At 41.1% G+C, this 24,814-nt stretch overlaps 1 long non-coding RNA gene across 2 annotated transcripts in view; it reads right to left on the bottom strand.

Moving 5' to 3' along the window:
• Nucleotides 1-1,927: 1,927 nt before the first annotated feature.
• The window catches only part of LOC309621189, a 185,862-nt gene continuing 162,975 nt past the window's right edge, over nucleotides 1,928-24,814 (bottom strand). For both annotated transcript variants that reach the window (XR_014239802.1, XR_014239803.1), the window contains one exon: nucleotides 1,928-21,817. This is a non-coding gene — a long non-coding RNA (uncharacterized lncRNA). The remainder of the gene's footprint in view (nucleotides 21,818-24,814) is intronic.

Genomic DNA, 24,814 nt, shown 5'->3' on the forward strand with positions numbered 1-24,814 from the left:
TGTTAGTATCTTTAGTCTACCTGGAATTAATTTTTGTGTGTGGTGTGAGATAGCAGTCTGATTTCTTCTTTTTCTTTTTCCTTTTTACACACAGATATCCAATTGTCTCAAACCATTTATTGAAAAGTACATCCTTTTGCACTGATCTGGAATACTACCTCTTCTATATATCATGTCCATGACTGTATAGACCTATTTCTATTCTGTTACATTGGTCCCTGTCTGACTGTGAATCCTCAGCTCAGAATGTGACATGAGAGAAATAAACTTTGCTTTTTAAGTCTCTAAATTTTAGGGGCTCTGTTTGTTATAGTAGCTAGGCCTTCCTTAACTAATACAGGAATTGGTACCATGAAAGTAGAGCACTGCTATAACAAAAACCTAAAATTTTCAGCATTTGCTTAATGCCTAGGCAGCAAATGATAAAGAAATAAATAGAGCAGGCTGGAAAGCTGGGGACCCCAAGATAACTGGTACAACTGTAACCGAGCAGGACCCTATGGGGGCCTTCCCAGGACAGACCCCCTCCCCCTATCCTCTACTTTAGCTCCTCTCTGAAGTACCTGGATAATAGTATCTGATGCACATTTCTTGAGTTGTTTTACAGATGCTAAAACCACCACCAGGGAATTCCCTAGCGGTCCAGAGGTTAGAACTCGGCTCTTACACTGCTGTGGACCCAGGTTCGATCCCTGGTCAGGGAACTAAGATCCCACAACCGTGTGGCGCGTTAAAAAAATAATAATAATAAAATAAAATAAAACCACCACCCAATGGAAGAAATTAACTACTTGATGATCATGAGCACATAGCCCACAGACCCACTGGCGTCTAAGGATTGATAATGTTAACCCCTGTCACATCACCCTGTTACCTCACCATCAAATACCCCGCAACCATGCCTCACCTGGCCTTTAAAAATGCTTTGCCCTGGACTCCTTGCTTGGCACCCTGCAATAAACGCTGCACTTTCCTTCACCACAACCTGGTGTCAGCAGATTGGCTTTACTGAGTGTGGGCGAGAGGACCCAACTTTGGTTTGGTAACACAACTGTTACCTATGTTAACTCGAAAGGCACACCATCTACCTACCAAGCCAGTAGCTCTAGGGCAAAAGCCAGAATGCCAATGCGTAGTGGCTTCTCTTTGCTGCTTTAGCGAGGTATTACAAGAAACAGATGAACTCAGACAAGAAACAGCCAGTTTGCAAGCAGAGGTACAAGGGAACAGAGAAAATCATTATATTAAAAGCCTCACAGGACTGGAAAATCCAACTGCTCCCGGACCCAAGAGATATGTCTCTTAATCAAAGTTTATTTAAAGATTCCTCAAGACCTCTATGTCAAACATTAAGACAAACAATGGACCCAGTGTGGAGGCAAGGATCAGATTATGGTCAACACCCCTCCTCTCATCAAATCTGTTGTTCCAGATAGCAACAAGTTAGCATACTTTAAGAGATAAGAGGCACAGAGACAATAAGGAAGTAAAGAGTAAAGCAGACCTAAGAATTATGTCTAGAAAATTACTTAGGTTGTAGATACTGGCATGTGAAAGTGATTGGAAGCAAACTAAATAGACGTCTACTTTCATATTTCATTAATTCTTTTTTTTTCTTTCAGTTTTATTGAGATACAGTAGTCCCTTGGTATCCATAGGGACTGGTTCCAGAGCCCCTGTGAATAGCAAATTCTGTGGACGCTCAAGTCTCTTCTATAAAACGGTGTAGTATTTGCATATAACCTACGCACATCCCACATACTTTAAATCATCTCTAGATTACTTATAATACCGAATACAATGTAAATGCTATGTAAATAAGTGTAAATGCTATAAATAGTAAATAGTTGCCTACATGTGGCAAATGCAAGTTTTGCTTTTTGGAAATTTCTGGAATTTTTTTCCGAATTTTTTTTTTTTGTGTGTGCCGCACAGTGCGGCTTGTGGGATCTCAGTTCCCCGACCAGGGATTGAACCCGGGCCACAGGAGTGAAACGCTGAATCCTAAGCACTAGATCACCTGGGAACTCCCCCGAATATTTTTGATCCTCAGTTGGTTGAATCCATGGATGTGGAACCCTTGGATACAGAGGGCTCACTGTGTACAGGCATACCTCACTTTAATGAGCTTCACTTTACTGTGCTTTGCAGATATTGCATTTTTTACAAATTGAAGTTTTGTGGCAACCCTGCCAGTATCAAGCAAATCTATCGGCACCATTTTCCAACAACATTTGCTCACTTTGTGTCTCTGTGTCACATTTTGGTAATTCTCACAATATTTCAAACTTTTTCATTATTATTAAATTTATTATGGTGATCTGTGATCTTTGATGTTACTATTATAATTGTTTTGGGGAGCCACGGACCGTGCCCATATAGGAAGGTGAACTTAATAAATGCTGTGTGTTCTGACTGCTCCACTGACTAGCCATTCCAGTCTCTATCCCTCTCCTCGGGCCTCTCGATCCGACTCACAACAATATTGAAATTAGACCAGTTAACAACCCTATAATGTCCTCTAAGTGTTCATGTGAAAGAAAGAGTAGCACGTCTCTCACTTTAAATCAAAAGCTAGAAATAATTAAGCTTAGTGAGGAAGGCATGTTGAAAGCTGAGACAGGCCAAAAGCTAGGCCTCTTGTGCCAAACGGTTAGCCAAGCTGTGATTGCAAAGGAAAAGTTCTTGAAGAAAATTAAAGTGCTACTCCAATAAACACACAAATGATAAGAAAGTGAAACAGCCTTACTGCTGGTTTGGAGAAGGTTTTAGTGGTCTGGATAGAAGATCAAACCAGCCACAATATTCCCTTAAGCCAAAGCCTAATCCAGAGCAAGGCCCTAACTCTCTTCAATTCTATGAAGACTGAGACAGGTGAGAAAGCTGCAGAAGAAAAGTGTGAAGCTAGCAGAGGTTGGTTCATGAGACTGAAGGAAAGAAGCTGTCTCCAGAACATCAAAGTGCAAGGTGCAGCAGCAAGGGCTGATATAGAAGCTACAGCAAGTTATCCAGAAGATCTAGCTAAGACCATTAATGAAAGTGTTTACACTAAACAACAAATTTTCAGTGTAGACAAAACAGCCTTCTATTGGAAGAAGATGCCATCTAAGACTCTCATAGCTAGAGAAGTCCATGCCTGGCTTCAAATCCTCAAAGGACAGGCTGACTCTCTTGTTAGGGGCTAAGGCAACTGGTACTTTAAGTTGAAGCCAATGCTCATTTACCATTCTGGAAATTGTAGGGCCCTTAAAAATTATGCTAAATATATTCTGTCTCTGCCCTATAAATGGAACAACAAAGCCTGGATTACAGCACATCTGTTTACAACACGGTTTACTGAATATTTGAAGCCCGCTGTTGAGACCTACTGCTCAGAAAAAAAGATTCCTTTCAAAATGTTACTGCTCATTGACAATGTACCCGGTCACCCAAGAGTTCTGATGGAGATGTACGACAATATTAACGCTGTTTTTATACCTGCTAACACAACGTATGCTCTGCTGCCCATGGATCAAGGAGTCAATTCAACTTTCAAGTCTTATTATTTATGAAACACATTTCATAAAGCTATAGTTGCCATAGATAGTGATTCTTCTGATGGATCTGGACAAAGTCAATTGAAAAAATCTTCCGGAAAACTACTCTAGATGCCATTAAGAACAAAAGATCAAAATATCACATTAACAGGGATTTGGGAGAAGTTGATTCCAGCCCTCATGGATGACTTTCAGGGGTTCAAGACTTCAGTGGAGGAAGGAACTGCAGATGTGGTGGAAATAACAAGAGAACTAGAATTAGAAGTGGAGCCTGAAGATGTGTCTGAATTGCTGCAATCTCATGATAAAACTTTAACAAATGAGGAGTGGCTTCTTATGGATGAGCAAAGAAAGTGGTTTCTAGACATGGAAACTACTCCTGGCAGAGATGCTGTGAAGATTATTGAAATGACAACAAAGGATTTAGAATATTACATAAACTTAGTTGACAAAGCAGCGGCAGGGTTTGAGAGGATTGACTCCAATTTTGAAAGAAGTTCTACTGTGGGTAAAATGTTATCAAACAGCATTATATGCTACAGAGAAATTGTTTATGAAAGGAAGAGTCAACTGATGTGGCAAACTTCACTGTTGTCTTAATTTAAGAAATTGCCACGGACACCCCAACCTTTGGCTACCACCACCCTGCTCAGTCAGCAGCCATCAACATCCAGGCAAGACTCTCCACCAGCAAAAAGGTTACGACTCACTGAAGGCTCAGATGATGGTTCACATTTTTTAGCAATAAAGTGGTTTTAAAAATTAATTAATTAATTAATTAATTTATTTTTGGCTGCATTGGGTCTTTGTTGCTGCACACAGGCTTTTCTCTAGTTGCGGAGAGTGGGGGCTACTCTTCGTTGTGGTGCCGCGGGCTTTTCATTGCGGTGGCTTCTCTTGTTGCGGAGCACGGGCTCTAGGCGCACGGGCTTCATGAGTTGTGGCATGCGGGCTCAGTAGTTGTGGCTCACGGGCTCTAGAGTGCAGGCTCAGTAGTTGCGGCACATGGGCTTAGTTGCTCTGCGGCATGTGGGATCTTCCCAGACCAGGGATCAAACCTGTGTCTCCTGCATCGGCAGGCGGATTCTTAACCACCGCGCCACCAGGGAAACCCAATAAAGTGTTTTTTAATTAAGGTATGTACACTGTTTTTTTTAGACATAATGCTTTTGCACACTTATTAGATGACAGTATAGTACAAACATAACTTTTTTTTTTTTTTTGTCCACACCATGCAGCATGCAGGATCTTAGTTCCCCGACCAGGGATCAAACCCGTGCCCCCTGCAGTGGAAGCGTGAAGTCTTAACCATTGGACCGCCAGGGAACATAACTTTTATATGCACTGGGAAACCAAAAGATTCATGTGACTTGTTTATTGTGGTGGTCTGGAGCTGATCCCACAATATCTACAAAGTATGCCTGTAATTGACATACAGCCTATATAAGTTTAAAGTGTACAGCATAATGATTTGACTTACATATATCATGAAATGATTACCACAATAAATTTAGTTAACCTCCATCATCTCATATAGATAGAAAGAAAAGAAAAAAAACTTTCTTTCTTGTGATGAGAATTTTTAGAATTTACTTTACTAGCAACTTTCAGAATATACAATACAGCCGTATTAACTGCAGTCATCATTTTGTACATTACATCCTCAGTACTTATTTATCTTACAGCTGGAAGTTTGTACCTTTGGACCACCTTCATCCAATTTTCCCATACCCCACCCCATGCCTCTGATAACCACATATCTAATCTCTTTCTCTATGAGTTTGGGTCTTCTGTTTGTTTTGTTTCATTTTGTTTTGTTTTAGATTCCACATGTAAGTGAAATCATGCAGTATTTGTCTTTCTCTGTCTGACTTATTTCACTTAGTATAATGCCCTTAAGGTCCATCCATGTTGTCACAAATGGCAGGATTTCCTTCTTTTTATGGCCAAGTAATACTCCATTGTATATATATACCACATCTTCTTTATGTATTCATCTGTTGTTCTATTCATTGTTAGGTTGTCCCCATGTCTTGGCTGTTGTAAATAATGCTGCTATGAACATTGAGGTGCATGTATCGCTTTGATTCATCAATTCTAAGACACCCTTTTTTTCACATTTTAACATTCCAGAAATCAGAAGTGTCTTACAATTGATAGTGAATTACAATCTGTTTGTCAAGCATCTGTCCTGATGTAATTGTTGAAACATGCAGGAATTTAACCATAGTAATTCATATTGCCATCACTTTGGTTGGGTTATATGCACTGTTGATACTATATCTGTTAAGTTCAGTTGCTATTTAAAACATTTGCAAAATATTATCCCATCATTTGCCATTGAAATGAAAAATTACTGTATTTGCAAAAGGCACAGAGCAGCAAGGCATGGATTTGATATTAATGAAGGTTCAAATTCCTCTGTTGGGATCAAGAAGTACCAGCATCAAAACTTGCAAAACAGGTGCCTATGGCTTGGGAAATCCCAGCAACAATAGTAGAATGTTAACTAATGCAGCATTACCAATTTTCTAGACGATGAAAAGGATGGTAATATTTGGGAAAACTTGCAATAGCAAGAACCAAGTTGTGAAAATGATACAGCTCCCGAGAAGAGTATTTCCCCAACTTCCTCTTCATGTGTGATCATGGGGGAAAATGGACAAAGAAGAACTCCCAGAGAGCAAGGCCAGGCTTCCTAGAGGATAACGAACATGGAGATTCTCCCCGTCAGTAGAATCAGGGTAGTCAGGCTAGTCAAGGAATTTAATCTACTGTCAGGGGTAGGAGTCTTTGCATTACCTGCTAAGTGGGCATAACAATCACTATGGATCAATGACTGTTAGTGTTACTAATTCTTCCTTTTTCCAAATAAGAGTTTCATTATAGTTATCTTCTTCCCATATCACTATTGAATATTGGGTAGGAAGGGAGCAGATAATTACTTTTTTTGTTTATATTTATACAGACCATTGGGAGCCACACTCATTAAATTCTATTTTCCCTTCCTCCATAACAGTAAAGCCATAGCTATGATGTGGCCGCCTGGCATAGGACTACATTTCCCAGTCTCCCTCACAGCGAAAGGAACCCATGGTCATATGATAAAGATTTCACCAATGGAATATGAGTAGAAGTGATAGAACTTCAGCTTCCCTTACCTAAGAGAAATTCCCTGACTCTGGGATTCTTCTTTCTCTCAGCTAGCTGGAATAGTAACTAGAGTGACCTTAGAAACCATGGGTTGAAGATGCCAGAGTATCCAACTAGCCTGAAACTTGGGACCATTATATAAGAAAGAAATAAACTGCTTTATTCTTTAAGCTCCTAATGTTGGGAATCTCTTTGCCACAGCACACAGCCTTTAACCATAACTAATACAAATAATTTACAACTGTTTAAACTTATAATGAAAAATATTAGATAACTTCCAAATGTGTGAAAAGCTAAGTAGTTTCTTTTAAGGGATTCCAAGATAAAGGTTTAAAGACTCCTGGGATTGGTCATACTTGGTGGTCTCTGTTTCTTCACTTTCTAGTCTAACTCACCAACCTATTGTATTCTTGATCCCTCCACCTCCAGAAAGAGGGGATGCAGGTTCCAAAAAAGCAGATATATTAATCACTTGCTCTACCCTCTACGACCTCTAGATATATCAAATGCCTTCCCCACCCATAGTTTCTACTAAGGGAAACTCCCCTACCTTCAGCTCCTGTTTTGAAAGCTGCCCCATATTTTGTTCCATGTGACTCAGTGCACCCCCACTTCCCCACCCCTGTCATGGTCATAACTGACTGAGCCAGGGTGGGCACTTGACCAATGAGCCAATCCATAGACAGGCCAGGAACCTCTGATGCTCTGATGTAGCCTGGCCCCACACACCAAATTGGCTCTGATGCTGAAAGCTCCGCTTCTCTGTACACTGGCGCCAAATCAAATCTTGGAGACAGAGTTTTGGGTGAAGTAGAAAAGGATAGCTTTATTACTTTGCCAGGCAAAGGGGGACACAGCGGGCTCCTGCCTTGAAAAACTATGTGTCCCCACTTGGAGAAGATAGTGAGAAGTTTTATAGTAATTGTTCAAAGAGGGTGTGATCAGCTCATGGACATTCTTCTGATGGGTTGGTGGTGAGGCAACTAGGAGTCAGCATCATCAGCTTTCAGGTCCAACTGGTCTGGGCTCTACATGATTGCGGGAAGCGTATCATTGTTAATCGTTAACTTCTCCCACCTGGAGGGGGTTTCAGATCTGCAAAATAGCTCAAAGATATTGTTGTGTGTATCCGTTGATGGGAAAACAGGACCTTGCCCCAAGGCTGCTCTTGACTGTTTGTTTTTCCCTGGTCTCGCATCCCCTCCCTTCCCTAATTAACAGCTGCTTGAATCTGCCCATTGGAACTCAGGGAAGGTCATGGAGGCTGAATGAAGGCTGTTTCCTGTAATCCAAGAAGTGGGGGACACAGAAAGCCTTTGTGCCCAGGAGCCCCACAGGGCCCTGCTCAGTATCAGCTTTATCATACTACTTCTTTTTAGAAAAATATGAAACAAATGGCAGAGGAAGCTGAAGATGAGCCCATGTCTAGAGAGAGGCCATGAATTAGTTCTGGGACCATTCAGGGCAGAAAAAACTCAGGTTGCAGAGAAGCAGAAACTGTGCATTGGCAGAAGCTAAGGGGTAGGGAGTAGAGCTAAGCTATACAGGATAGAGGAAAAAAGTAAATCAGAGAGGGCACTTCTGCTTCATGTATGGTATGCCAGTTGTCCTAGTTATCTTAAAAACTCTCAACTACAAACACATGGGAATTCTGGATAAAATCAAATAAATGTCCTTTAAAATGCATAGCTGAGGTAAGATAATTAAATCTGGGAAGGGAAGAAGGAACAAAGAAAAAGCCAAAACCAAAGTGGTAATCTTGCACTGATGGAGGATTTATTGTTCTCAGCAAACAAGAAGCATGGTGGGGATGAGAGATAAAGAGCTCCCGCAGTGAAAGGATGGACTATTATTCTACCCACCAACAAAGGGACATCATGAGGACACTTGTCAATCTAAGCCTGACAATTGTCAGGGTTCCCAAGTGGGACTTACATCAGCTGGGGAACAGAGATTAAGTGTCTCCAGTGTGGCTTCCCAGACACCTGGTACACCTTAGATTCTCAATTGTGTTTGAATAATTGAGTCTAGTGCTCATTTTTGGGAAACAAGTCTGAGGGCAGTTATACAATCTGTTCCATTTGTCCACACCACCAGCCGAATGATATTTGTCTACCCTGTGGAATGAGTCATGGTTATGAAAATGAAGTTGGGAAAAGATATCTGAGGTGCTGACAGGTGTTTAGCGCGAAGGTTTAGCAGCTAGGGCCCGCCCTGCCGTTTCTGATAGACTTCTCAGTAAGATTGAGGGTAATGGTGATCAAATTGTGGTCAGAGCTGTCTGGCAGAGGGCAGCAAACCCAGCAGTCAGTTAAAATATAAAGTGTACAAGCAAAACAGTTATGGAGAGCCACACCAGGGCATTTTCCTTCATGAGGAAGGCTCCAGGGATGGCTCTAAAAGACAAAAGGTCATTAGTGTCCCTCCCTCCTCTGCTCATCTTGGCAGAGGTGCTCCCTCGCCCTGTGCTGGTGTTGCTCTCCACAAGATTGGTGTGGCTCATTTCAGCAGCTATAACTTCACCTTCTTCCAATCATCCATTGCTCATACCCAGACTTTTTGTCCACAAGGGTCAGATGCAAGAGGGATAAGGGTTTTTTAAATAAAACTTAGACCTGTTATGTCCCCCAACTTTGGCCCATGTAGGTCATTGTAGGGAGATTCAGTGAGCAGTTTACTCAACCAAGTGATCATTACCCTTATGATCTAGACCATGGCAGTACAACAGAGAATCCAGATAGCTGAACCAGAATTGTTTCAATCCTCTTGGCCCTTTTTGGACTAAGCTGCCACCCAAGGAGTATATCAACCAGGCTGGCTTGGGGTTGCCATTAGGGAAAGAAAGAAGTACCATGCCTAGAAATGATCAGGATGAAGTTCTAACTTTTCAAAATAGGTTTCTAATAGCCCCATCTCTTTTGTCCTTGGCTACCTAAGAAGTAGCTGAAAAGGGATGATCCTTTTTTGGGGAAAACTTCATTCAGTGACCGAACTGCCTTAGTAAGGTGTATAGACCAGAAAGAGGTGAGGAAAATAGAGTCAGAAATCTTTTTAAGTTGATTTTTGAGGAGGCTGGTCAAAACCCACAACACTAGATGCCTGTGGATGGTAGGAGCATGGGAGGATGATTGAATACCTTGACAATCAGCCCATTGTGTGTGGCTTTTTCCACAAAAGGGGCATTATTGTCCTGCCTGCAAATGGTCTGGGAAGCTGATCACATGACACAGATTAGCTTTAAGGGCCACAGTGATTTGTTTGGACTCAGCTGATCAGACTGGAACAGCAGGACAGTAACCTGAAAAAGTGTCAACAGCAGTGAGGCCCCACTGATAGGCCTGAGAGGGGGTCAAAGGTCCAATGTAGTTAATCTTCCAGGACCAGATGAAGTCAGTGTCTCATGTAATGTGGCCTCCCTCATTGTGAGACAAATGGGTCAGCTTTTAGCAAGAGTCACAAGCCTGGCATGAAGTGGTAGCCTCTGCAATAGAAGCATACGTTTCTTCATTTTGTATCCAATCTGTGAGGGTGAATGTGTTGCCATGTCTGATCTAAGCTGCAATGGTGATAATCTGGGCAGTGCAGCCTTGATTAGCAGCTTGATTTTCAGATGGTCTCATCTGAGAATTGGACTTTCCACGGGCATTGACATGAGTGACCCAGATGGTTTGATCAGAAGTTATGTTTTGCTTCCACAGTATACGGCCACAAAGAGGAATGTCTTTATTATTTTTCAAGTGGCAGACCAAGCAACTAGGCCATTGGCAATAGCCAAGAAGTCAGTGAAAATAGAACAAGGTTCATCAAAGGAAATATTGATCAGCGCTATGAGAATGGCCTTGAGTTCTGCCCACTAAATGGAGCCATGTACATTTTTGGTTCTGCATAGCTGGTGGTGAGGTTGAACAGCTGCAGCATCCCGGTGGACACCACTGGGTTTCAGTTTGAACCATCAGTGAACCAGGCCCAGGCATTAGGGGAACTTCTGTGAGTCAAGGGTCCCATTAGCTTTGTTTCAGGCAAGAGAGTGGGGGATAAATTATCTCCCAAAGGGATACTCGTCACTTTTGAGATGCTACTTGGGCCAGGCCAGCTGCTTTCTTGAATATACCACTTCCTTTTGACAAGTGAAGCTTATTGGGCCCATCCCACCTTGTTACTCATGGAGTTCAAGTTGGCTTACTCCCAAGTGGCGATATCAGGTTGGAGAGTCACAAAGCCTCCATGGGTCAGGTGTTCAGTTTTGACAAGAGCCTAGAAGCAAGCTAACAGCTACTTTTCTAAAGGGTTGTTTCTAGCAGCCATGTCAGGGAGGTGATTAGTCCAAAACCCCAAGGGGCATTTCTGGGTGGAGGCTGCCTCCCATTGCCAGGAACTTTAATCAGCAAATCATCCGTCATGATCATTAAATTTATGGGACCCTAAAGGTAGAGAGCATGCCATAGCTTGTAAGACAGCTTCAAACATGGTCTGTTAGTATAAGCCGCACTCAAAGGATGCTGATTAGCAGGTCAGCTGATATAAAAGACCAAGCAGCATGCCTTTGTGAGCCACATCCTGTCTCCAGTACCCACAGAGTCCAATAAGGTGCTGGGCTTCCTGTTTGGTTTGGAGGGCCAAAGAGAGAGCAGTTTTTCCATAACCACCACAGGGGTTGAGTTTTACAAATCCACTCACTTAGTCCCAAGAAACTTTGCTTGGTGATAAGGCGCCTGAATTTTGTTGGGATTATCATCTACTCTTCCTGGCTACCTCCATGGTTTGGTAGCTTAACCATCAAGGTCATTGAGCCTTAGGCTTTTGACTTGCCAACAAAACATCATTCATATAGTAAAGGCTTTGGACATGGACGGGTAGAGGAACTCGTGCCAAATCCTGATTCACCAAATGGTGGCAAATGGCAGGGGAGCTTAGGTACCCCTGGGGGATACTACAAACATATATAGGAGGCCTTACTACCTGAATGCAAACTGACCTTGATCCTCAAATGTCAGTAAGATGGCACAGAGGTGTTAGTGACGTCTAAGAACTGCATACCACCTGTCATCAGCCTGTGTAGTGGATTCAGTTGCAGTCGCAATGTCTGGAACAGCCTGGGCTATGGGAACAACAACTGAAATCAGTTGGTAATAATCTGCTATAAGCCTTCAGCTCCTGTTAGTCTTTTTTACTGACCATTGAGGGCTGTCATTTTGAGATACTGCATCACTTATCACGTCTGATGCATTTAAGTCTTTAATCAAGGCTGTTATTTCCCTTTCTCTTCCTGGGGGTTCTTTAGCTTCTGGTGAATCATAAGAGAAGACAGGGAGGTGGATTGAAAAGCTATTTACACTTCTGCTATAGACTGAATTTTTGTGTTTTCCCAAAATTCATATGTTGAAACCTAACCCCCAAGGTGATAGTTTTAGAGGGTAGGGCCTTTTGGAGGTGATTAGGTCATGAGGGTGGAGCCCTAATGAATGGGATTAGTGCCATTATAAAGAGACCCCAGAGAGCTCCCTTGCCCCTTCTGCCATGTGAGGACACAGCAAGATGATCATCTATGAACCAGGAAGCAGGTCATCACCAGAAAATGAATCTGTTAGCACCTTGATCTTGGACTTCCCTGCCTCCAGAACCGTCAGAAATAAATTTTTGTTGTTTATAAGCCACCCAGTCTATGCTATTCTGTTATAGCATCCTGAACCGACCAAGACAACTTCCCACTGTTTCTGTCTATGCTGTTCTTCCCAATGTCAAAAATTGCCTCTGGCACTTATGAGATGGGGGTATAACACATTAATTCCTACCATACATTCAGATGAGGAAGCAACAATGACAGTACATTAAATTGGCCTAATGGACTCCACCAATTAGATTTCTTTCCCCACTGTCAACCATGCATAAGCACTATTAGCTGGATCTGAGGGCCTTTTCCTTCCCCAGGTCTGGTAGGATAGTGACTTGGGCATCTGTATCCAACAGAGCCATAAACGTTTGAATCCTTCACTTTCCCCAAATTCCCCTTGGATGGGTGTATTCAATCCCGCTTGGGGTTGGTAAAACTGTGGCCCCACTTCTAAATCACTTTTTTCTTAAAGTGGCCAAGATTAGGGTAGAGGAGGGAGAGATTGGGGGCATGGAGGGAGAAAGTGGCTGTGTGCTATTAAGTAAAAAGGGCTTTGCATTTGAGCAGTGTGGCAGCAGCTCGTGATGCAACCAAACAAACTTCCAATGTTTTTAACCCACCCAACACTTTACATTAAGCAGCAAAGTTCTTATGGCTGACACCATCGATTTCAGCTTTGGGGACCCCTTTACTCTAGTCATAGCTACATGGCTTCCTGGCTGGAGCTATTGGGTTTGCACCACCCTATGGCTGACACGGGCTTGGCTTGCACAGCAGCAACCTTCTTTGAGGACTCCACTTTAATCCAGGGCATCTGTTGTCCCATCACCAAGATAACATCTCTCCCTTTTTTTTAAAAAATAATTTATTTATCTATTTATTTATTTTTGGCTGCATTGTGTCTTCTTTGGGTCTTTGCACGGGCTTTCTCTAGTTGTGGCGAGCGGGGGCTACTCTTCATTGCAGTGGGTGGGCTTCTCATTGTGTTGGCTTCTCTTGTTGCGGAGCACAGGCTCTAGGCGCATGGGCTTCAGTAGTTGTGGCACGTGGGCTTAGTTGTTCCACGGCATGTGGGATCTTCCCAGACCAGGGCTCGAACCCGTGTCCCCTGCATTGGCAGGCAGATTCTTAACCACTGTGCCACCAGGGAAGTCCCAAGATAACATCTCTTATGCTCTCACCTGGTTTCAACATGAGGGGAGTTTTCCAGGGCAGCAGGGTTGACTGTAAGAATGTACCTAGGTTTGATTGGGTCAATTTCTCATTCTCCAGTGGGTCATCTTCACCAGAATTGTAAACCCAACCTTAGGCAGTAAGAGCCTGAAGACTAGTCAATGCCTCATCCATGGCTTCCCATGGCCGTTTTTCTGTCTTGGGGAAACCTCCCTGGGAGGCCCAAAGCTCTCTTATAGGAGCCAGAACCAACTGCAAAAAACCTCTGAGACCTTTCGTTGTCCTCTCCTAGTGGATCTAAGGCAGACATGATAGACTGCTGGAGGGGCTGAGCCAGAGGACAGCACAGCTCTTGCCTTCTTCCTTGAAAAGCATTATTAGCGTCACTCTCTCATCTTCCAAGTGAACCAGCCAAACTTCGAATGCTTTGTCTGGTTTCTGTCCATAATGTTCATGAATTCCCCTCCTTTCACACATCTCTGCAACTGTTGTGTGAAAGAGGACAGAATCTTTTGCGCACCTTGGACAAATCTTAGTGCTGTTATGTTGTATATATTTACCATGAAAAAAAAATTTTTTAATAAGACTAAATGAGAAAAACTAATCTAAGTAGTATTATAGTGTATGTATCCTTTGATGGAAGACAATTTCCCATAGGTCTCTCATGTTTATACACATCTTGCAAGTGAGGCAGTGACTATCTTTTTAGTTTAATGTAGTCCCACTTGTTTATCTTTGATTTTGTTCCTCTGTTTCTGCTGTCGTATCCAAAAAAAAATCATTGCAAAGGCCAATATCAAGGAAAATTTTCCCCTATGTATTCTTCTAGGAGTTTTACAGTTTTGGGTCTTACAATTAAGTCTTCAATTATTTTGAGTTAATTTTATTATATGATGTAAGATAGCAGTCCAGTTTCATTCTTCTGCGTGTGGATATCCAGTTTTCCCAACAGCATTTACTGAAGAGACTATCCTTTCTCCATTATGTATTCTTGGTACCCTTAGCAAAGATTAGCTGACCATATATGTGTGGGTTTATTTCTGGTTTCTCTGTTTTGTCCCACTGGTCTATGTGTCTGTTTTTATGCCAGTACTATACTGTTTTAATTACTGTAGCTTTATAACATAGTTTGAAATCAGGAAGTGTGATGCCTCCAGCTTTGTTCTTTATCAGGATTCCTTTGCCAATCAGTGTCTTTTGCAGTTCCATATGAATTTTAGGAATTTTTTCTATTTCTGTGAAAAACACTATTGGGATTTTGAGAGGGATTACACTAAATCTGTAGATTGCTTTGGGAAGTATGGACATTTTAACAATATTAAGTCTTCCAGTTGAAGTGGAGCAGAATATGAGACCCCAAAATATGCCTCTTTGCAAAAAAGAATTATCTTGACAGGTTATTTTTAAGAAACAGCAGGCACAGGAGAAGTTCTGAAAAACAAGTAGAAGTTATCCTTTTGTAAGGGACATTTACATTTATAAAGGAAATTTCCATTTGTGTGTCTCCCTCTCTGTACCAGGAAGAGAATAATAGCTCTAAATCACAGGAAACGCTTATCAATGGAGAAGGCACCTACTTAAATCTGCATAACAACCTTACCCTTGTTTACTGTGCCTTTTCTGATAACCTCCCATAACTGGCTCCCTTGCCCTCCAACATCTTTCTTTTGCCTTTAACTGAAGATAATATTTAAGGTGGTGTCTTGGGCCATTTCAGAGAGTAACTCAGTTTTCCTGGGTATCTCCCAGGTATTCAAGAGGTAAACGTTATTAAACTTCTGTTTTTCTCTTGTTAATCTGTCTTTAATTTTGGGGTGGGGGGTGTGTCTCAACCAAGAACCTAGAAAGGTAGAAGGAAAATTATTTTTCCTTCCCTACACAATCCATGAACATGGGGATGTTTTCCATTTTTTTGTGTGTCTTCTTTAATTTCTTTCATCAATGATTTGTAGTTTTTGGTGTATAAGTCTTTCACTTCCTTGGTTAAGTTTATTCCTGAGTACTTTCTTATTTTTGATGCTATTTTATTTTATTTTTTATTATTATTTTTTATAATATATTTATTTATTTATTTATGGCTGTGTTGGGTCTTCATTGATGTGTGCGGGCTTTCTCTAGTTGCGGCGAGTGGGGGCTACTCTTCGTTGCGGTGCACAGGGTTCTCATTGTGGTGGCTTCTCTCGTTGCAGAGCACAGGCTCTAGGTGCTCAGGCTTCAGTAGTTGTGGCTTGCAGGCTCTAGAGCACAGGCTCAGTAGTTGTGGTGCATGGGCTTAGTTGCTCTGCGGCATGTGGGATCTTCCTGGACCAGGGATCGAACCCATGTCCCCTGCATTGGCAGGTGGATTCTCAACCACTGTGCCACCAGGGAAGTCCCTTTGATGTTATTTTAAATGGGATTGTTTTCTTAACTTCCTTTTTGGATAGTTCATGGTTAGTGTATAGACGTGCAACTGATTTTTGTATGTTGATTTTATAAACTGAAACTTTACTGAATTCATATATTAGTTCTAACAGTTTTTTTGTGGAGTCTTTAGGATTTTCTACATATAAGATCATGTCATCTGCAAAGACAGACAATTTTACTTCTTCTTTTCTGATTTGTATGCCTTTTATTTATTTTTCTTGCTTGATTGCTCTGACTAGGACTTACAGTACTACACTGAATAGAAGTGGTGAGAGAGGGCACCCTTTTCTTGTTGCTGGTCTTAGAGAAAAAGCTTTCAACTTTTCATTGCTGAGTATGATGTTAGCTGTCAGCATTCATGTATGGTCTTCATTATGTTGAGGTACATTCCTTCTATACCTAATCTGTTAAGAGTTTTTACCATGAAAGTGTACTGCTTTGATTACTGTAGCTTTGTAATATATTTTGAAATCAGGAAGTGTGACGCCTCCAGCTTTGTTCTTCTTTTTCAAGATTGTATTGGCTATTTGTGGTCCCTTGAAATTCCATATGAATTTTAGGATGCGTTTGTCTATTTCTGAAAAAAATATCATTGGTATTTGGATAGCGATTGCACTGAATCTGTAGATTGCTTTGAGTAGTGTTAACATCTTAATGATATTACGTCTCCCAATCCATGAACATGGGATGTGTTTCCATTTATTTATGTCCTTTAATTTTTTTCAGAAATGTTTTATAGTTTTCATTGTACAACTCTTTCATCTCCTTGGTTATTCCCAAGTATTCAAACATTTTTGATGCTATTGTAAATGACATCTGCAAAGACAATTTTACTACATTTGGATGCCTTTTATTTCTTTTTCTTGCCTAATTGCTCTGGCTAGAACTTTCAGTACTATGTTGAGTAGAAGTGGTGAAAGCAGGCACCCTTGCCTTGTTCCTGGTCTTAAAGGAAAAGCTTTCAGTCTTTCACCATTAAGTTTGATGTTTGTTATGTTTTTTTCATATACGGCTTTTATTACATTGAGGTAGTTTCCTTCTAGTCCCAGTTTGTTGAGTGTTTTTATCGTGAAAGGGTGTTGATTTTGTTAAATGCTTTCTCTGTATCAATTGAGATAATCACGTGGGGTTTTTTCCCTTCATTCTGTTAGTGTGGCATATTATATTGACCAATTTTTGATGTTGAACTACCTTTGCATTTCAGGAATAAATTCCACTTGGTCATGGTATTTAATCTTTTTAATATGCTGCTGAATTAGGTTTGCTAGTATCTTGTTGAGGATTTTTTGCCTCAGTGTTCATAAGGGATGTTGGTCTGTAGTTTTCTTATGGTGCTTTGTCTGACTTTGGTATCAGGGTAATGCTGGCCTCATACAATGAATTAGGAAGTGTTCTCGTCAATTTCTTGGAAAGGTTTGAGAGGGATTGGTGAGAGTTCTTCTTTGTTTGGTAGAATTCACCGGTGAGGCTACTGGGTCTAGGACTTTTCTTTGCTGGGAGATTTTTGATTACTGATTCAATTCCCTTACTAGTTTTAGGTCTATTTCATGTATCTTTTTCATGTGTGAATCTTTTTTCAAATCTTTTGCTGACTCATTAATTGCATTGTTTGTCTTATTGGGCTGTGTGCATTTTTTATGTACATTCAACATACAAGACGTTTATTAGATAGATGTATTGTGAATATTTTCTCTCAGTCTGTGGCCTTTTTCATTTTTTAAAATAAAGAGTAGAGGGACTTCCCTGGTGGCCCAGTGGCTAAGACTCCATGTTCCCAATGCAGGGGGCCCGGGTTCGATCCCTGGTCAGGGAACTATATCCCACATGCCGCAACTAAAGATTCTGCATGCTGCAACTAAAGATGCCGCACGCCTCAGCGAAGATCCCGCATGCCACAACTAAGACCCAGCACAGCCAAATAAATAAATAAATAAATATCTAAAAAAAAAAACAGCTAATGTTTAAAAAAATAAAATAAAATAAAGAGTAGACGTTTTAATTTTGATAAAGTTCATTTTGTCAAATGTTTTTCTATTATGGTTGGTGTTTTTGATTTCCCATCTAAGAAATCTTTGCTTATCCTAAAACTGAGAACATTTTTTCCAATTCTTTTTCTAGAAGTTTTATAGTCTTAGCTTTTATGTTAAGACCTTTGAGCAATTTCAAGTTAATTTTTGTGTATGATATTAGCTAAAGGTCATGGTTCACCTTTTTCCACCTATCTTTTTTCCCTCTATACATCTTAGGTTCATTATCTGGGGCCCTGTAAATTAGACTAATAAAAGACAGATTAACAAGAGAAAAACAAGCAGAAGTTTATTAGCATGTGTATCATGCACACATGATACATGGGAGCACTCAAAGATGAGTAACTCAAAGGGGAGGTTAGAACTTGGGCTTATATAGTGTCAGAACAAAAGAACAATACATTTCTAGAGATGTAACAAGACAAAGGAGAAGGACTTTGAGTTTCTAGGGTGGAAAATTGTGGGAAGGCAAATGCTTGGGGAGAACTAATGGAAATTAAGGACTACTTAGTAAGGTTTGGTACACAGATTTCTTTGGCCCTGTCTCTGAGCTGATGAGGGTCTAGAGTTGTCCCCAGTTATTAACTTTTGTCATTCTTGGTAGAGAGGGGAGGGGGAGCACCTTTACAAATTTATATCCTGCTTTTAGGCAAATAGGGGGAGGGCAGAAAGCTTTTCTTGTATCTGCTTCTTCTCAATTGCCTTCAACTCAAAATGATCCTTATGGCACAGTGGCATATTTTGGAGTTGCATTTTCTGCTATCCTTCAACACTTAGCATTTATATTATAATTGCCCTTCACGTATCTTATTTCCTGCACTTCATCCTGATGTCCTCAAGTGTAGGAAATATTACTTTGTATCTCCAGTACCTAGTTCAGTGCCTGAAACACAGTAGGTGCTGAATTGAACTTTACCTTAAAATTACTGCACTTCACGCTTGCTTGACAGATGCCAGAAAATGAGTGTCCAAAAGAAATTATTCTCTGTCAACAAGCTCTAGAGGCCATAGTCCCTAATACGGTCCTTTATTCATAAATTTTTCATTTTGTAATTTATTTGTGTGAGCAAGAATTCATTGCTAATCTCTTGACAAACTGATTTACATTACAGTAAATTGTATCCCCACTCTGAGATTATTTGCATTTAAAAGTGAAGGCTGAAAAGGAGAATTCCTATTGCCAGGGAGGAATTCCAAGCATCTGTTGCTGGCCAATGAGGTGAATTTTTCTGAAGGGGCCAGAAACTGTTCAGGGGGGCAAATACCAAACCATACCATAGAAGGAAATGATTTTATTTTTATTGTAACTAGCAACAAGAACTATTCTGAAGATTTGAACAGAGACCTAAGGAGACTGAAATTTGGAAAAAACAAGGAGAGTGAATGTACTAGTAGTTAAAGAGTTAAAGTGAAATTATGCTTCTGCCTACAGTTCCTGGGATTCTGTCCAAACAGCATGCTGTCAGCAGCATCAGCTAGCAGGAACGCATAATCTTCCATCCTTTGGTTTCAGTGAGTAATATTAGCTAAAAAAACACTCCAGATTTTTTGTGTTCATATGGTATAACTCACTTCAGACATGCCCCTTTCTCCAATAGTTACCTCCTACACTTGGGGAAATTTCTTTTCTTTCTTTCTCTCTTTCTCCCCCTCTCTCCCACCTCCCTTCCTCCCACTCTGTCTCTCTTTTTTTTTTTTTCCAATACAGTATCCAATTCAGGAAACCAACCAGCATCTCCCAGGACAAAAAGGTAGCTTTGCAGACTGTAACGTCACTTTTCTTTCATTACCATCATTCTTTGAGTTAAAGGAGCACCATAGCCTCAGGTTTTAACATTTCTGAAATCAAACGTACTACCTAACTCTTTTCTCCCCCCTTAAAATCTCTTATTAAATTGATGGTCAACTAATGACATGGCATCTTAGAGTGGAAGACAGATATGCCATGGAAATGCCCTCACTGTCATTACCTTTATCCGAGGAACAAAGCAAAAAGACATCTCATTCCCTACACTACAGTGCAGTTCAAATCAACAAAATTTATTGAAGATTTATTACATGCAAAACTCCATGGTGTATATAGAGCTGAATAATTCAATTCAACCAAAGCATATTGAGGCTTAAATGCAGCTGGCACTAAGGTTACAAAGAATAAATCATGGCCCCAACTTTAAGTAGCTCAGTGTGGTCAGGGAGACAGTCTACAGATAATTATACACAGTATGATAAGCACTATAATGGAAGCTAAGAGGAAGAAACAATAAAAATTTTGTGTGGTGAATGGACATTTAAGTTCTTTACAGAGAACTGTGGTAGCTTTCAAACCCATTGCCTCATCCTGCAGTAAGTAATACATATTTTTAATTGAAGTTTTTATTGAGGTAATTGTGGATCCTCACGCAATTGTAAGAAATAACACAGAGAGATCCCATGTATGCTTTGCCCAGTTTCCACCAATGGTAATATTTTGGAAAACCGTATAATAATATCACAACTAGGATATTGATATAATCCACTGATATTATTCAGATTTCCCTAATTTTACTTGTACTTGTGTGTGTGTGTGTTAAGTTCTATACAGTATTATCACCTGTGTAGGCTTATCTATCCACCACCACAGTCAAGATACTGAATAGTCCCAACACCACAAGGATCCCTCCTCCCATTGCCCTTTTATAACCACACCCACCTCTCTCCCACTCCTGTCCCTGACTCCCTGCACAATTAATTTGTTCTACATTTCTAAAATTTTATCATTTCAAAAATGTTCTATAAATGCAATCACACAGTATGTAACCTTTTGAGATTGGCTTTTTATACTCAGCATAATTCTCTGGAGATTCAGCCATGGTATGGAATACTAGATGGTGTGAAATTTCATAGTATGGAATACACAGTCTGTTTACCATTCATCTGTTGAAGAACAGCTGGGCTGATTCTAGTTTTAGGCTATTACAAATAAAGCTGCTATGAACATTCACGTACAGGTTTTTGTGTGGACATAAGTTTTCATTTCTCTGGGATAATGCCCAGGAGTGTAATTGCTGAGTTTTATGGTAGTTGCATGTTTAATTTTTTGAGAAACTGATAAACTGTTTTCCAGAGTGCCTGTACAATTGTACACTCCCACCAGCAGCACATAAGAGATCCAGTTTCTCTGTATCCTCTCCAGCATTTGGTGTTGTCACTATTTTCAATTTGTAGCCACTCAGGTATGTGTGTAGTGATATCTCATTGTGGTCTTAATTTGTATTTCCCTAATGGCTAATAATGTTCTACATCTTTTCATGTGTCTATTTGCCATCTGCATGTCCTCTTCAGTGAAGTGTCTCTTTATGTCTTTTGCCCATTTTCTAATTGGATTGTTTGTTTTCTTTACTGTTGGGTTTCGAGAGATTTTTTAAAAAATATATCCTAGATGGTAGTCCTTAGATATGTGGTTTGCAAATATTTTCTCCCAGGCTGTACCTTATCTTTTCAACCTTTTCACATAGACTTTCACAGATCAAAAGTTTTTAATTTTATTGAGGTCCAATTAATCAATGTTTCTTTTTATGGTTCATGCTTTTGGCATCAAGTCTAAGAACTCTGCCTAGCCCTAGATCCCCAAGATCTTCTCCTATGAGTGCATTCCACAAAAGCCTGCTACTAATTTCAGAGAAATCAAACTGGTGCTTAATGGAAAACAGGCAGTAAGTTAGAATTTAATAAGAATACTATATTAGTGTGCTTGGGCTGCCATAACAAAATGCCACAGAATAGGTGGCTTAGACAACAGGAATTTATTTACTCACAGTTCTGGAGGCTAGGAAGCCAAGACCAAGGTGTTGTCAGGATTTGTTTCTGGTGAGACCTCTTTACCTGGCTTGTAGACGGCCACCTTCTTGCCGTGTTTTCACATAGCCTTGTGTCTGTGTAAGGGGAGAGAGAGAGAGAGAGAGCTCTCTGGTATCTCTTCCTCTTCTTATAAGGACACCAGTCCCACTGGATTAGGGCCCCACACTTATGACCTCATTTAACCCTAATTACCTCCCTAAAGGCCTTGTCTTCAAATATAGTCAAGTTGTGGGTTAGAGCTTCAACATATGAATTTGATGGGGTTGGGGGGAATGATACAATTCATTCTATAACAAACACAGGCCCAGAGTGTTGGACCAGACAGTGCTGCCTGTCATGGCCAGCATTTCATGTGGGCATAGGTGCCAACACTGCCTGGTTTCAGAAGTTCCACTGAGTGAATGCCAATTAGTCCATGTGCTTGTCTGCTTAGCATATTCCTATTCCCCCCACCTCCCTGGTTTTCCAAGAATCACCTTGCCCCTCCCACTCTAGTAATGAGGTTCTTATCCTCAGACAGCTGACTTAGTACAATGTGCCCATGGCACCCTGGGCACAGTTGATTAGTCTGGAAAGGGACTAGATGCAAGCTGGGCCAATCACAATCCTTCCCTGGGAATTCTGACTCTTAAGACTTAAACTCACTTTGGCTTCTGTATCTAACTCAAGAACTCTAAGCTTGAGGGCCCTTGGTGGAGGCCATTTTCTGCCACGCAGCCCAGGAAGTGGGGATGGTGGATTTGCCATGAGAAAGAAAATGGAACAGATGCAAAGAAAGAGAGAAAGGCAGAAATAAGGGACAGAAAGCATTTCCGCCCCGATCCCTCTCTTGCTGTCTCCTGGCCTTGGGTACTATGGAACACCCCCAAATAAATTGCCCTTTTTGCTTTGAGGAAGGTGAAGGGGACAGGGAAGGATGGGGAGGAGAAAGCAGCTCCACGGACCTCCTGCCCAATCTCTCCACCCTACTTTCAGTCCCTTCGGAACTGCCCTTCTGGTTGGCACACTCTTTGAGCAGCTCTGTCTGTAAAATATAATGCAAGCCACATATGTAATGTTTAATGTTTTTGCAGCCATATTTTGAAAAGTAAAAAGAAACAGGTGAAATAAATTTTAATAAAATGTATTATTTAACCCAGTATATCCAAAATACTATCATTTCAACATGTAATCATTTCAACATGCAACACTGAATTTTTTAATGGCCCCAGGTGATTCTTACTCAAAAGGCTTGGGAAACATACTATTGGTTGCCTCAAGAGGCCTAGAAATTCCTCTGAAAGGTGGGGGCTAAAGGAGGGCCTACAGTCGGGCTAACCCCTGGGCCTCTCTATGGTGGCTCAGTGCCCTGGGCGAGGGCAGCCATGTGAGAATTCCAGGTTTCAATTTGCGACCAACTTGACCACCTCCCTAAGACCTCTTCTAAGTCTGTGATTCTAGTTAAATCACTGAAAGCTAAGAGTAGGGACTTCTTCATCAGTCTATCTATCTATCTATCTATCTATCTACCTACCTACCTACCTACCTGTCTGTCCGTCCATCCGCCCGTCCATCCATCCATCCATCCATCCATCCAACCATCTATCTCTATCATCTACCATCAGATGAGCTCTGGAGTCAGAAATCTCTGTCTTGCCTCTGTGTCTCTTAGCTCCATGACCTTGGGCAAGTTATCTCAACTTCTCTGAGATCTTCTTTTCACAGGTGTAAAATGGGGATAATGACAGTACCCACTTACTACTCAGAGGAAGAGGATTAAGCAAGTGAAGTATGCAAAATGTGAGAAGGGTGAAAAGCACAGTAGCATATGTTAAGTGCTCTATAATTGGTGGCTATTATTATGCACAGACTTCCTCCTAAAGGACTGACAGCTTTCTAACAGCTAATAGGAAGAACAGAAAACATAACATACAAAGAATAAAGGAACAGAAACACTTCAAATTTTGATGTGGAACAACACCTAAGGTTTAGCACAAAACTTCCAGCCACATTCGGGTTTCCACTTGAAGGCCAAAATAAAATGAAAGCCCTTTCCTTGTCTCAGCATCAATTTGCACTCTAAATTTTGAACATGGGCTATTCAAATGAAATTCTTCTTGTGGGGACTTCCCTGGTGGTGCAGTGGTTAAGAATCCGTCTGCCAACGCAGGGGACACGGGTTCGTGCCCTGGTCCAGGAAGATCCCACATGCCACGGAGCAACTAAGCCCATGTGCCACAACTACTGAGCCTGCGCTCTAGAGCCCGTGAGATGCAACTACTGAGGCCGCATGCCGCAACTATTGAAGCCGTGCGCCTAGAGCCCATGCTCCGCAACAAGAGAAGCCCCCCGCTTGCCACAACTGGAGAAAGCCCACGCGCAGCAACAAAGACCCAACGCAGCCAAAAATAAATAAATTTATATAAAAAAAAGAAATTCTTCTCGTGTAATAGTCCTTTTTCCTTCCCTTTCCCATAGGTTGATGGAAGTCTGCAGACGTTTTAGCATCCTCATTAAACGCATCCACTTTCCATTTTCCCTACAAGTCACGACCCTTTGCTTCTGTCGTTCTGTCATTCTAAGTGACTTTCCTTTGTAGCATACATAAATCATTTTAAACAGACATTCTGGAAACTACTTCTCCTGTTGTTAAAAGAACCCCTAAGGTGATCCGTAAGTGTGTTTAGCTGGAGTCCACCCACATCCCCACCAAGCTAAATAAATGTCCCCATTACCATGGAAGGAAAGAAATAAACAGCAGAAAATTCAAGCTGGGAAAGAATTTAGAAAACATTCAACACAATCTTTCTTAAATATTGTACCTGAGGAACCTGGAGCCCAGAGAGATTGGCAGCACATGCTTCTAGTATGTTCCCCAAACACCCCCCCATCCCACACTTGCACAGCAGTCCTTGCGATGTTGCGTTATGGTCGTTAGTGTGTCTGTCTTGTCTGCTACCCTCTGAGATCATCGAAACAGGAATCGAGTCTTATACATCCAAGTCCCCAGCACTGTAACTTGAGACATAGTAGGTGGTGAGTAAATGTCTAATAAATGAGGTCTTTAGTGCCCATCTTCTGGGTTCCCAGGG

Source organism: Balaenoptera borealis, assembly GCF_965194805.1.
Source record: "Balaenoptera borealis genome assembly, chromosome: X".
Taxonomy (NCBI): Eukaryota; Metazoa; Chordata; class Mammalia; order Artiodactyla; family Balaenopteridae; genus Balaenoptera; species Balaenoptera borealis.